The sequence below is a fragment of the Gymnoscopelus microlampas genome (assembly GCF_963454915.1).
Source record: "Gymnoscopelus microlampas genome assembly, chromosome: 2".
Lineage (NCBI taxonomy): Eukaryota > Metazoa > Chordata > Actinopteri > Myctophiformes > Myctophidae > Gymnoscopelus > Gymnoscopelus microlampas.
The window spans coordinates 29,407,799-29,420,542 of NC_139939.1; positions in this window are offsets into that span (position 1 = coordinate 29,407,799).

Here is a 12,744-nt window from a genome sequence, read left to right on the forward strand (position 1 = left end):
TAATAATTGCTACTGTAAAACATATTGGTAATCATCACAGGTGTACAAGAGACCATGGGGCACATTAATATATAGTTGTTGGGTGATAACTATGTTTTTAGATTTTTTTAAGGATTTTCCAAAAAATTACATGAAATTGTATGGGATTCTGTAATATTACAATATTCTATTATTAATAATTTGTGCAGTAAAACATTTTGGTAATAATCACAGACGAGAACATTAGACACAAACAATATTTTAAGTTTGTTTTATTACATTTTTACATGTATATATTGAAGTAACTGGGATTTACGATTTCATTGAACGCACCATCAGTTCGCCTAACCGTAAAAAGCCACGTAGCTGCGGAATCATTTTTGAAGCACGGCTAGTGCGACTGACTCTCTCTGAAGAGCGGCCAGCGTGACCGCAGTATTTAAATGCATTGGCAGAATCCGCTCTGCCTCTGATAGGTAGAATAAAAGTGCGGTGTGGCCGTGCCCTAAACAGAGTATTTCTACATTGATGCTTTTACTTAAGTAAAACATGTGAGAACTTTTTCTACCACTGCAAGTAGGTCAACTAAATGTCCTCACTGTTAATTGGCCATTATCCGCGCTGCGGCGCCAGGAGAGCATTACCGGCTCTCCTCCGTGGGATGAGGAGAGGAGCAGCGTTGCCATATTATGTGAGACAAATAAGCAACGAGGTCTAGGAAAACAAGCCCAAAAGAAGCAACTTAGGCCACATGAGCACTTTTAATTTAAACCTATTTGCCTCGGCTATTTGAAAATAGCCAATCTACAATAACTGTGAGCTTGGTATTTTCAAAAACTCTTGCAATAAAATGTGGAATATTTGGAACATTTTTGAAAAATTCAAATTGAAAAACAACACAAATGCTGCCCTGTGGGCTGTGGCACATTTCATGGAAATAATTGAGTCTTGAGAACCTCTAGTTTAAATAATAATTACTAAATTTGGAAGCAAGCCTAGCAAGTACACGTTTAGAAACAAGCCAAAAAAAACGCAACTCGCAAATCACCAATATTTACAAGAAACTTTACAGAAACATTTGCCCAAAGTCGCTTATAATAAGCCGACATGGCAACACTGGTGAGGAGCGGAGGAAGGACCCCATCCATCCACACCCATTCTTCGCTCATCCTCGCATCAAGCTCCGTTCCGTCAGCAGAAATTGGACTTCCGGTTTTCGACCTAGCAGAAATAAGGGTTCCGGTTGCCTTCAAAATAAGATCGTGATTTTTTTATGTTTTTTAAAAGACACAAATCTAATTTAAAAATACATTTATGATGTATGCCTTTTAAATGGCTCATACTAAAACACTTCTAAGTGGCAAGTTTAAAAAAAAAGACACAATTGTATTTAAAAAATACATTTATGATGTACAGTATGTCTTTTTAAATGGTTGTTCCAGTTTGAAATTGGCTATTGACCCCCATTAAATGTGCACTTAGCACTGTTTTGCACTTTAACTGGATATTGATTTGTGTGTGTTATATATATATGTATTGTTTTTGTATTGTTTGTCCATTGTTGTAATAATGCTGACTCTAGGCCAGGTCACTCTTGGAAAATGATGATGATATAATATTGTTTATTGCAGAAGCAAATAAACAATGATAAAAGAGACCACAAAATATGCTACAAATAATAATAGTAGATAGTGCAGGTGAGATTTAAAAAAAAGAAGAATTTGGGGTTTATAAAGTTGATCTCACCTATTTAAAAACTAAAATACAATACAAATACAAATGTAAATATAGCTGCAAGCAGCGATAATACGGGGCCAGTGAATAGAGAGAGAGAGAGACATGGAAACGGAATAGATTGAAGAGAGAGAGAGAGTGACATGGAAACAATAGATTGATGAGAGAGAGAGATGGAAACATAATGGTTTGATTGGACATCTCAACCTACTGCCATTAACAGGATTCGAACTCTCAACCTTCAGACTAATAGGCTGCAACACTACCTATAGTGCTATAGCTTTGTCCAGGCTGATATTGTCTGTTGAAGATCATAAACTCTTGCCTTCTTTCATGAACCAAGCCCCTGTTTCACTAACACTAAGATCACTCGTTCACAAACCATTTACCAATGAAGAAATTGTACATCTCCTCAGAACCAAAACTAGTGAGAGTAGCCGATCTACAAGCTCACAAACCATGAAAAGTTGTGAGATTGTAGATCAGCTATTTTCAGAATGAAGTATGTCATACGTTGAAAAAACGTACTCTCAAATAAGCATTTCAGGTTATCTTTACCATTTGCACATGTATTCATTGATACAGTCATGTTGTTTGCAATTCAACTTAAATTAAGTCTGCATCAAGTGAGGCTTGAACTGGCGACCTTGAGATTGTGAGGCATTCATTTAAGGGAGACGCCATTGGCCCAACAGACAAGTAACTGTGAAAAAGGAGATCACACAGATGATACAGTTTCACGCAAATAGCTGAAAAATCCTGGGTTTAAGTGTTTTTCAAACTGCTCAAAATTGCGGACAATCTAAGGGCGGAGCTTAATGGTCAAATCGATACGTGTGTTCCTCATGAGTCAAGGCACATGTGTAAGCAAGTTTCACGACTTTCGGCCAAACGAGGCATGACTTATGCCTGTTTAAAGTCTGCATTTTCAAAAAATTGCTATAGCGCCCCCTTTTGGCCAATTGGAGTGAGATTAGTTTCAGTGATATTTGGAATGACCCTGTACATTTCGGCAAAGTTTCAAAGAAATGTGAGTCTGCATGTATGTTTTAGGCACAGATGAATAATTTTCATAAAACTGTAATAGTTAAAATCTATCTCCTCCTGGGATTTTTGAGCAATCTGCACGAAACGTTTAACACTTGAACATTGGACCTCTGCCTACAAAAATTTCCAACGGATTTTCCATAAGTGAAAAAATGCAGAAGTTAGGAGCCAATGACTGTTTTTCATATAATTCAAAATGGTGGGAGATCTAAAGGTCAGAGGTCAAAAGTCAGAGGGTGAAAGTTGTTCAGCATGAGGAGACGCATATGTGTATCCAAGTTTCATGGCTCTAGGTCAAACAGGGCATGAGTTGTACCTGTTCAAAGTTGCCATTTTCAATTGAGTGCTATAGCGCCACCTTTGGACGAAAGATTGCAAGAATTATTTCTTGATCGTTTTTCATGACCATCTACCATATGGCCGAGTTTCGTAAAAAGCGACAGCACAGTTAAGCCAGAACTAAGATTAGCCTTGAATTGAGAGGGAGCGAAAAACAATTTGTAATATAGCTGCAAGCAGCGATAATACGGGGCCAGGAGAGAGAAAGAAAATTCCTTTAACAGGTCAGTTCATGAAAGTCCTTGCGGTCTTGTTTCCAATGAGGGCCTGTGAGCAATTAGGGGTTAAGAGTCTTGCTCAGGGACAAATTTCATTGACACATTTGCTGACCTGGCCTGGAATCGTACCTGGGGCAACCAGAGCCTCTGGCTCCCTAGGCGGGCTCACTAACCACTCAGCTATGGCCGACCCTCTGAGAGAGAGAGAGAGAGAGAGAGAGAGAGAGAGAGAGAGAGAGAGAGAGAGAGAGAGAGAGAGAGAGAGAGAGAGAGAGAGAGAGAGAGAGAGAGAGAGAGAGAGAGAGAGAGAGAGAGAGAGAGAGAGAGAGATAGATAGATAGATAGATAGATAGATAGATAGATAGATAGATAGAAAACGGAATAGATTGAAGATAGAAACGGAATAGATTGAAGAGAGAGAGCCATGGAAACGGAATAGAAACGGAATAGATTGAGTCATGTTTTTTGCAATTCAACTTAAATGAGTCTGCATCAAGTGAGGCTTGAACCGGCAACCTTGCGGTCGTGAGGCACTCTTAGGTAGCTGCAACACCACCTATAGTGCTATAGCTTTGTCCAGGCTGATATTGTCTGTTGAGGATCACAAACTCTTGCCTTCTGTCATGACCCAAGCCCCTGTTTCACTAACACTAAGATCACTCGTTCACAAACCATTTACCATTGAAGAAATTGTAAATCTCCTCAGAACCAAAACTAGTGAAAGTAGCCGATCTACAAGCTCACAAACCATTAAAAGTTGTCAGATTGTACATCGGCTATTTTCACAATGAAGTATGTTATACATTGAAAAAAAAAAATACTCTCATTGCTATCTGAAAAGTTGTGAGATTGTAGATCAGCTATTTTCACAATGTAATATGTAAAAAACACTCAATTAAGTATTTCATGTTATCTTTAACAATTGCAAATGTATTCATTGATAGTCATGTTGTGTGAAATGCAACTTAGATGAAGTCTGCACCAAGTGAGGCTTGAACCTGTGACCTTGAGGTTGTGAGACATACACTTAAGCGGGACGCTATCGGACCAACAGACAAACCTCTGAAAAAAGAGATCACGCTGATCATACAGTTTCACGCAAATAGCTGAAAAATCCTGGGTTTAAGTGTTTTTCAAACTGCTCAAGATTGCGGACAATCTAAGGGCGGTGCTTACTGGTCAACGTGATAGATGTGTTCCTCATTAGTCAAGGCACATGTGTAAGCAGGTCTAATGGCTGTCGGCCAAACGAGGCATGACTTTTGCCTGTTTAAAGTTTCAATTTTCAAAAAATTGCTATAGCGCCCCCGTTTGACCAATTGGAGTAAGATTGGTTTCAGTGATATTTGGAATGGCCCTTTACATTTCTGCAAAGTTTCAAAGAATGGTAAGTCTGCATGTATGTGTTAGGGGCAGATGAATAATTGTCATAAAACTGCAATATTCATTGGCTCATTAAAGCTTCATTTTTTCACTTATGGAAGATATTTTGCAAACGTTTTTTGGTATAGGTCCAAAGTTCATGTGTAAAAAGTTTCGTGCAGATTACTCAAAAATCCCAGGAGGAGATAGGTTTTAACTGTTTTTCATATAATTCGAAATGGTGGGAGATCTAAGGGTCAGAGGTCAAAAGTCAGAGCGTGAAAGTTGTTCATCATGAGGAGACGCATGTGTGTATTGAAGTTTTATGGCTGTAGGTAAAACAGGGCATGAGTTGTACCTGTTCAAAGTTGGCATTTTCAACTGAGTGCTATAGCGCCACCTTTTGACGAAAGATTGTGAGATTTATTTTTTGATCGTTTTTCATGACCATCTATCATATGGCCGAGTTTCATAAAAAGCGTATGCACGGTTCAGCCAGAACTGGCAAAAACGGCAGAAGAAGAAGAAGAAATGGAATAATGCGAATAACAATACGGGTCCATGCTGGAAGCCTGGCCCCGTAATCAGAAAAAAATCATTAAAAATGTATATTATTTAACAACATATATACAACATGGAAACACAGCATAAAAAAGATAGAGGACAGAAATATTAGTAAATTTGTAGTTTGTGTGTGTGTGTGTGTGTGTGTGTGTGTGTGTGTGTGTGTGTGTGTGTGTGTGTGTGTGTGTGTGTGTGTGTGTGTGTGTGTGTGTGTGTGTGTGTGTGTGTGTGTGTGTGTGTGTGTACTTCTCCATAACTGAGCGCCCATAAACTTGATAGAAAATGGATACAGACCAGTACAGAATGCTGGTGAACATTTGAGAGATAATTTGTAAAAAAAGGAAAGTGGCAGGCCGCCCAGTGCGGCCTGAGGTAAGAAAAGTGCCATTTTCAGACAATACTGGACACTGGACAGGAGACGGCTGTTGGCGCTAGCACTTTTGACATACGCACACGTTCAGGGAGACCCCCTCTACAACGCCACACTCGGCGCTAAGCGGAAGAGGTGTATTTGGAAAAGTGGCGGGCCGTCCAGTGAGGTCAGGGGTCAGAAAAGGTCAATTTTCAGTGCATATAGACTTCACAAATTGGGCGCTGGACACGAGATAGCTATTTGCGGGGGCACGTGTGACATACGCACGCGTTCAGGGAGACCCCCTCTACAACGCCACACTCTCCGCTAAGCGGGAGAGGTGTAAAAAAAGTGTGGCGGGTCGTCCAGTGAGGTCAGAGGTCAGAAAAGTGCCCTTTTCTGCCATTTTCAGGCAATAGTGGACACTGGACCGGAGACGGCTGCCGATGCCAGCACTTGTGACATACACACGCGTTCGGGGAGACCCCCTCTACACTGCCACACTCTCCGCTAAGCGGGAGAGGTGTAAAAAAAAGTGTGGCGGGCCGTCCAGTGAGGTCAGAGGTCAGAAAAGTGCCCTTTTCTGCCATTTTCAGACAATAGTGGACACTGGACCGGAGACGGCTGCCGATGCCAGCACTTGTGACATACACACGCGTTCGGGGAGACCCCCTCTACACTGCCACACTGTCCGCTAAGCGGGAGAGGTGTAAAAAAAAGTGTGGCGGGCCGTCCAGTGAGGTCAGAGGTCAGAAAAGTGCCCTTTTCTGCCATTTTCAGACAATAGTGGACACTGGACCGGAGCAAAAGGATTTTGTATTATGAGATTGTAGTCAGTTCATCCACTTCGTCCGCTTCAACTCCTGTAGCATTTATGATCAGTGAACAACATACCCAAACTGCTGTAGAGGAGCTCCTCACGGAATTGAGGTGCAAAGAGAAGGAGATATTTGGTTCCAACACAACACCCATGCAGATTAATAGTGATAGGTCCATCGTGCTTTTGAAAGCCAGTATGCGTATCTTCAATGGAGATAGCATGAAAATGTACTTGTTACGCTGCTGGAGAATAGTGAATGGAAAGGCAGATAGCAAAGATTTGAATTTTTGTACCATAAGAGCATGTAAGAGTCATCTGATGAAACAGGCAAGTGACATTTGCAGACATGAGTACCCTAGAAGAGATTATAGGTTTAAATTGGCTATGTTCATCTTCAGCGCTTTAGTTAATGCCAAAACACTGAACCAAGCAGGTGATATAGTATCTGCTGCTTGTATTGTACTTGGTAGCAAAAGGAACTCCAGCGAGGTGGAAGCTAGTCTTGGCCACATTAAGTATGAAACACAGAAGCTGCCAGGAATTGCAGGAATTATTGATAAAGAGCATGATCGAAAAGACAATTCAGATGACACTTCGGTTGAGGATATATTTGACTTGACTGCTGATGTTTGTGAAAGTACAACTCCCTTCAAAGACTATTTTGAACAACTAAGGGCTACAGCCAATAATACAATTAAAACCAGCAAGGACACAGGTAAAAATCAATACCATGGAGAAACTATTTTAAACAAACTGTTCTCAAACTTCCTCCCAACTATTCCAATATGGTCAGATCTACTCTCAGGTGATTTGCAGCGATTCTCTAGAGCCTATGATGCGCAAATAAACCAGGGTAAGAAAAGCACAGCTATTAGTGAGGCCATGTTCAAAAACACAAAAGTGTTGCTTCTACGAAATGAGAAACACAGACTTGACGAATGTATACAGCACATACGCAAACAATACAAGCAGTCAGCCATAGATTTCACTGCCAAAGTAGGCTACAGGACATCACAGGCATCACGGCGTCCACGCCCACCACCTGTAGAACTGTGGAACAAAAGTAAAACTGTGCCGCCCCAGCTGAGATCCTCTTATCAACATAGGCCACCAGCAAATTCAAAGATTTTCTCACGCAATTACAGCTCAGCAAGTGTGCCAGACAAAACAAAGGCACATATCAGAGGCACAAATGAGGAAATATGCAATAGTATATGCAGGTTTGCAAATAAAGAAAATAATTGTTGGCTAAATGCAACCCTACAATCGATACTGCATCTGCAAGTGGTACAAGATAAATTGAAACAGTTGACACCTACTTATATGGTTGAGATTTCGTCAATGCCAGGGAATTTAGCAACTCTCATCCAAGCGTTTTTTCAAAATCCAGGGCACACATTTGATGCTAAAACAATCCAAGGTGTCACTCAAGAATTAGTCAAGAGCATCCCAGCGTTGTCCTTGTCAATGCACAATGACCCACTAGATTTGATACACCAATTATTAACCTGGTTGCATGAGTGTAGTGTCCAAACAACTGCTATGGCAAAACATACAGACATCTGTAAAAAATGTGCATCGAAAGTTGAAAGCAATTCATGCGCGTCTGCTGTTTTTGCATTACCGCTGACACAGAAATGTGAGTCCCTCAATTCTCTTTTCGAACACACAATCATGGAAGGTGAAGGTCAACAGAGATGTACAGCATGTGGTTCAGCAACGAAGAGACAAATATGTTGGATTGATGCTCCTGATGTCATTACTCTTTCTGTATCCCGTGTTGATAATGGTGGGTGGGTGCACCACACGCCTGTAGTCCCATCTGATATAATCAAAATTCCCATTCGTGACAGCAGTAAAATTAAGTATAAGTCGGGCTCAATCATTTGTCATAGAGGCTCTGTGGCCAAAGCCGGACACTTCTGGGCACATTTGCTTTATGACAATGTTGTTATTAGAGCAGATGATAAAAATATAAAAACCCTCCAACCAGCAAATGCATTGAAATTGGCAAAACCACATGGGTACATTTATTTCTATGTGAAATGTAGTGATGCATCACTTAATGCTGGCATCACAATAGAGGACAATTTGGAAGATATTGGCCATGGTGTGGATGTGATTGTTTGCAATGAAAGACCAAATCACAATATGCGTGAAGCCATACCATTACCAATACTAACATTTCTAAAACAGACATCTGCTTTCCAAAAATGTCACACACGGCTTGCAGCAGCAGCAGCGCAGTCCCCGCAGTTTAACAAAGCGCTTGAGAATGTTGCCAACACAATGGTGTCATTCGTCTCTCAGCAATTTTCTATGACAGACGTGCACCAAATATTAAACAGCTTTGTGGCTGACACACTTGGGGCTCCTTTCCTTGGAAATGACCTGCTTTGCCTTAAAAGTCTTGGTTGCTATATTTGTACTCAATGTGGTGACCAGGCCGTACCATCTAGAAAGAACATGTCAGAACTCATAGTGCAGCCACTTGAAGTGTCACAAAAAGGCATCTTGGACGCAGTTGCAAAAACATTTCCTGCTCAACATGACCAATGTGAAACATGTAAGCAGGACTTAAGCTTATCAACCTATAAAGTAATTCACAGCCCACAGACTTTACTTCTCCTGCTAAGATCTGGTGCAGAAATTCCCAAAACGTTCACTCTCTCCTGTCTGTACCACCAAAATGATTATGCTGTATCCAGTATTTGTGCATTTTTTGACAAGTCACCATATGTGTCATTGTACACCTGTAAAGACCAGCAATGGCATATCATGAAAAATGCATCCAATGACACAGCAGGCTATACCTATACCTTTGAGCTGATGCAAAAAATACTGACCACAGCTAGTTTCTTTGTCGTGTCATACGAGAAAACTAATAGTGTGAAACTAATCAACTTTCAGCAGGTCGAACAAAAACATAAATGCACAGACAGATGCAAACAACACAAGCAGACAAGGGCTAGAAAAGTGAGATCCATTCCAAAGGCAGCTGTGAAGAATAACGAGTGGCTGAGTGATAAGATGATCGATGAGTACCATAAGCTCTTGCTTTCGAGTGTTAAAAAAAACCCATATATTTGTCCCAGCACTTTTGTAAGCCAACAGTTACAGAGTTTTTGGTGTGATGACATCAGTGTCCTCCCAGATGTACCACAAGCATCAGACAATTGGTGGAACTATGAGTTGGTGATATTGCCCGTCAACGCAAATAAGTCCCATTGGGGAGCCATCGTGGTAGATTTCACCAAAAAGACAGTGAAGAAGGGTAATGTAATAGTATTAGATGTTGTGATAATGGATTCACTACGTGTGTATGAGCAAGACCTGGTTAAGGTATTTTTTCCACTGCAAAAGTACTTAGCCTTACAGTACTTTGCATTGTATGGCAGAGGTATGAGTATCACATTTAGATATGAGTGTTATCACAGTTGTCCCAATTTCATAGCACAAAAAGACGGCAGCAGCTGTGGTATTTTCCGCCACACTTTTTTTTTACACCTGTGCCGCTTAGCGGAGAGTGTGGCGTTGTAGAGGGGGTCTCCCCGAACGCGTGAGTATGTCACAAGTGTTGGCACACGTGTCCGTCTCCGGTCCAGTGTCCAATTTGTATAGGCTACGCACTGTAAACGGCACTTTTCTGACCTCTGACCTCACTGGACGGTCCGCCACACTTTTTTTTACACCTGTGCCGCTTAGCGGAGAGTTTGGCGGTGTAGAGGGGGTCTCCCCGAACGCGTCAGTATGTCACAAGTGTTGGCACACGTGTCCGTCTCCGGTCCAGTGTCCAATTGGTATAGGCTACGCACTGTAAACGGCACTTTTCTGACCTCTGACCTCACTGGACGGTCCGCCACACTTTTTTTTACACCTGTGCCGCTTAGCGGAGAGTGTGGCGTTGTAGAGGGGGTCTCCCCGAACGCGTGAGTATGTCACAAGTGTTGGCACACGTGTCCGTCTCCGGTCCAGTGTCCAATTTGTATAGGCTACGCACTGTAAACGGCACTTTTCTGACCTCTGACCTCACTGGACGGTCCGCCACACTTTTTTTTACACCTGTGCCGCTTAGCGGAGAGTTTGGCGGTGTAGAGGGGGTCTCCCCGAACGCGTCAGTATGTCACAAGTGTTGGCACACGTGTCCGTCTCCGGTCCAGTGTCCAATTGGTATAGGCTACGCACTGTAAACGGCACTTTTCTGACCTCTGACCTCACTGGACGGTCCGCCACACTTTTTTTTACACCTGTGCCGCTTAGCGGAGAGTGTGGCGTTGTAGAGGGGGTCTCCCCGAACGCGTGAGTATGTCACAAGTGTTGGCACACGTGTCCGTCTCCGGTCCAGTGTCCAATTTGTATAGGCTACGCACTGTAAACGGCACTTTTCTGACCTCTGACCTCACTGGACGGTCCGCCACACTTTTTTTTACACCTGTGCCGCTTAGCGGAGAGTTTGGCGGTGTAGAGGGGGTCTCCCCGAACGCGTGTGTATGTCACAAGTGTTGGCACACGTGTCCGTCTCCGGTCCAGTGTCCAATTGGTATAGGCTACGCACTGTAAACGGCACTTTTCTGACCTCTGACCTCACTGGACGGTCCGCCACACTTTTTTTTACACCTGTGCCGCTTAGCGGAGAGTGTGGCGTTGTAGAGGGGGTCTCCCCGAACGCGTGAGTATGTCACAAGTGTTGGCACACGTGTCCGTCTCCGGTCCAGTGTCCAATTGGTATAGGCTACGCACTGTAAACGGCACTTTTCTGACCTCTGACCTCACTGGACGGTCCGCCACACTTTTTTTTACACCTGTGCCGCTTAGCGGAGCGTTTGGCGTTGTAGAGGGGGTCTCCCCGAACGCGTCAGTATGTCACAAGTGTTGGCACACGTGTCCGTCTCCGGTCCAGTGTCCAATTGGTATAGGCTACGCACTGTAAACGGCACTTTTCTGACCTCTGACCTCACTGGACGGTCCGCCACACTTTTTTTTACACCTGTGCCGCTTAGCGGAGAGTGTAGCGTTGTAGAGGGGGTCTCCCCGAACGCGTGAGTATGTCACAAGTGTTGGCACACGTGTCCGTCTCCGGTCCAGTGTCCAATTGGTATAGGCTACGCACTGTAAACGGCACTTTTCTGACCTCTGACCTCACTGGACGGTCCGCCACACTTTTTTTTACACCTGTGCCGCTTAGCGGAGAGTGTGCCGTTGTAGAGGGGGTCTCCCCGAACGCGTGAGTATGTCACAAGTGTTGGCACACGTGTCCGTCTCCGGTCCAGTGTCCAATTGGTATAGGCTACGCACTGTAAACGGCACTTTTCTGACCTCTGACCTCACTGGACGGTCCGCCACACTTTTTTTTACACCTGTGCCGCTTAGCGGAGAGTGTGGCGTTGTAGAGGGGGTCTCCCCGAACGCGTGAGTATGTCACAAGTGTTGGCACACGTGTCCGTCTCCGGTCCAGTGTCCAATTGGTATAGGCTACGCACTGTAAACGGCACTTTTCTGACCTCTGACCTCACTGGACGGTCCGCCACACTTTTTTTACACCTGTGCCGCTTAGCGGAGAGTTTGGCGTTGTAGAGGGGGTCTCCCCGAACGCGTGAGTATGTCACAAGTGTTGGCACACGTGTCCGTCTCCGGTCCAGTGTCCAATTGGTATAGGCTACGCACTGTAAACGGCACTTTTCTGACCTCTGACCTCACTGGACGGTCCGCCACACTTTTTTTTACACCTGTGCCGCTTAGCGGAGAGTGTGGCGTTGTAGAGGGGGTCTCCCCGAACGCGTGAGTATGTCACAAGTGTTGGCACACATGTCCGTCTCCGGTCCAGTGTCCAATTTGTATAGGCTATGTACTGTAAAAGGCACTTTTCTGACCTCTGACCTCACTGGACGGTCCGCCACACTTTTTTTTACACCTGTGCCGCTTAGCGGAGAGTTTGGCGTTGTAGAGGGGGTCTCCCCGAACGCGTCAGTATGTCACAAGTGTTGGCACACGTGTCCGTCTCCGGTCCAGTGTCCAATTTCTATAGGCTATGCACTCCATTGAACAACATTTATCCATTTAGATACATTTTTTATCTTTTAAAAAACGTTTTTGTTACACAGAAACATAATATGTGTTGTATAGCTTCGTTTAAATGCTTAATTTATAGTTTTAATGTGCAAATGAACCGTTTTTCAATGGTTTTCAATGGTTTCTTTTTACTCTAGAGGGTACTCTTATTCTGAAGGGATCGTCAACCGGAAGTCTTATTTCTGCTCCGTTATTTCTGCTGACGGAACACAGCTCTCGCATCACATCTCTCTCCCGGTGCGGTGCCGCTCTGTGCAGAT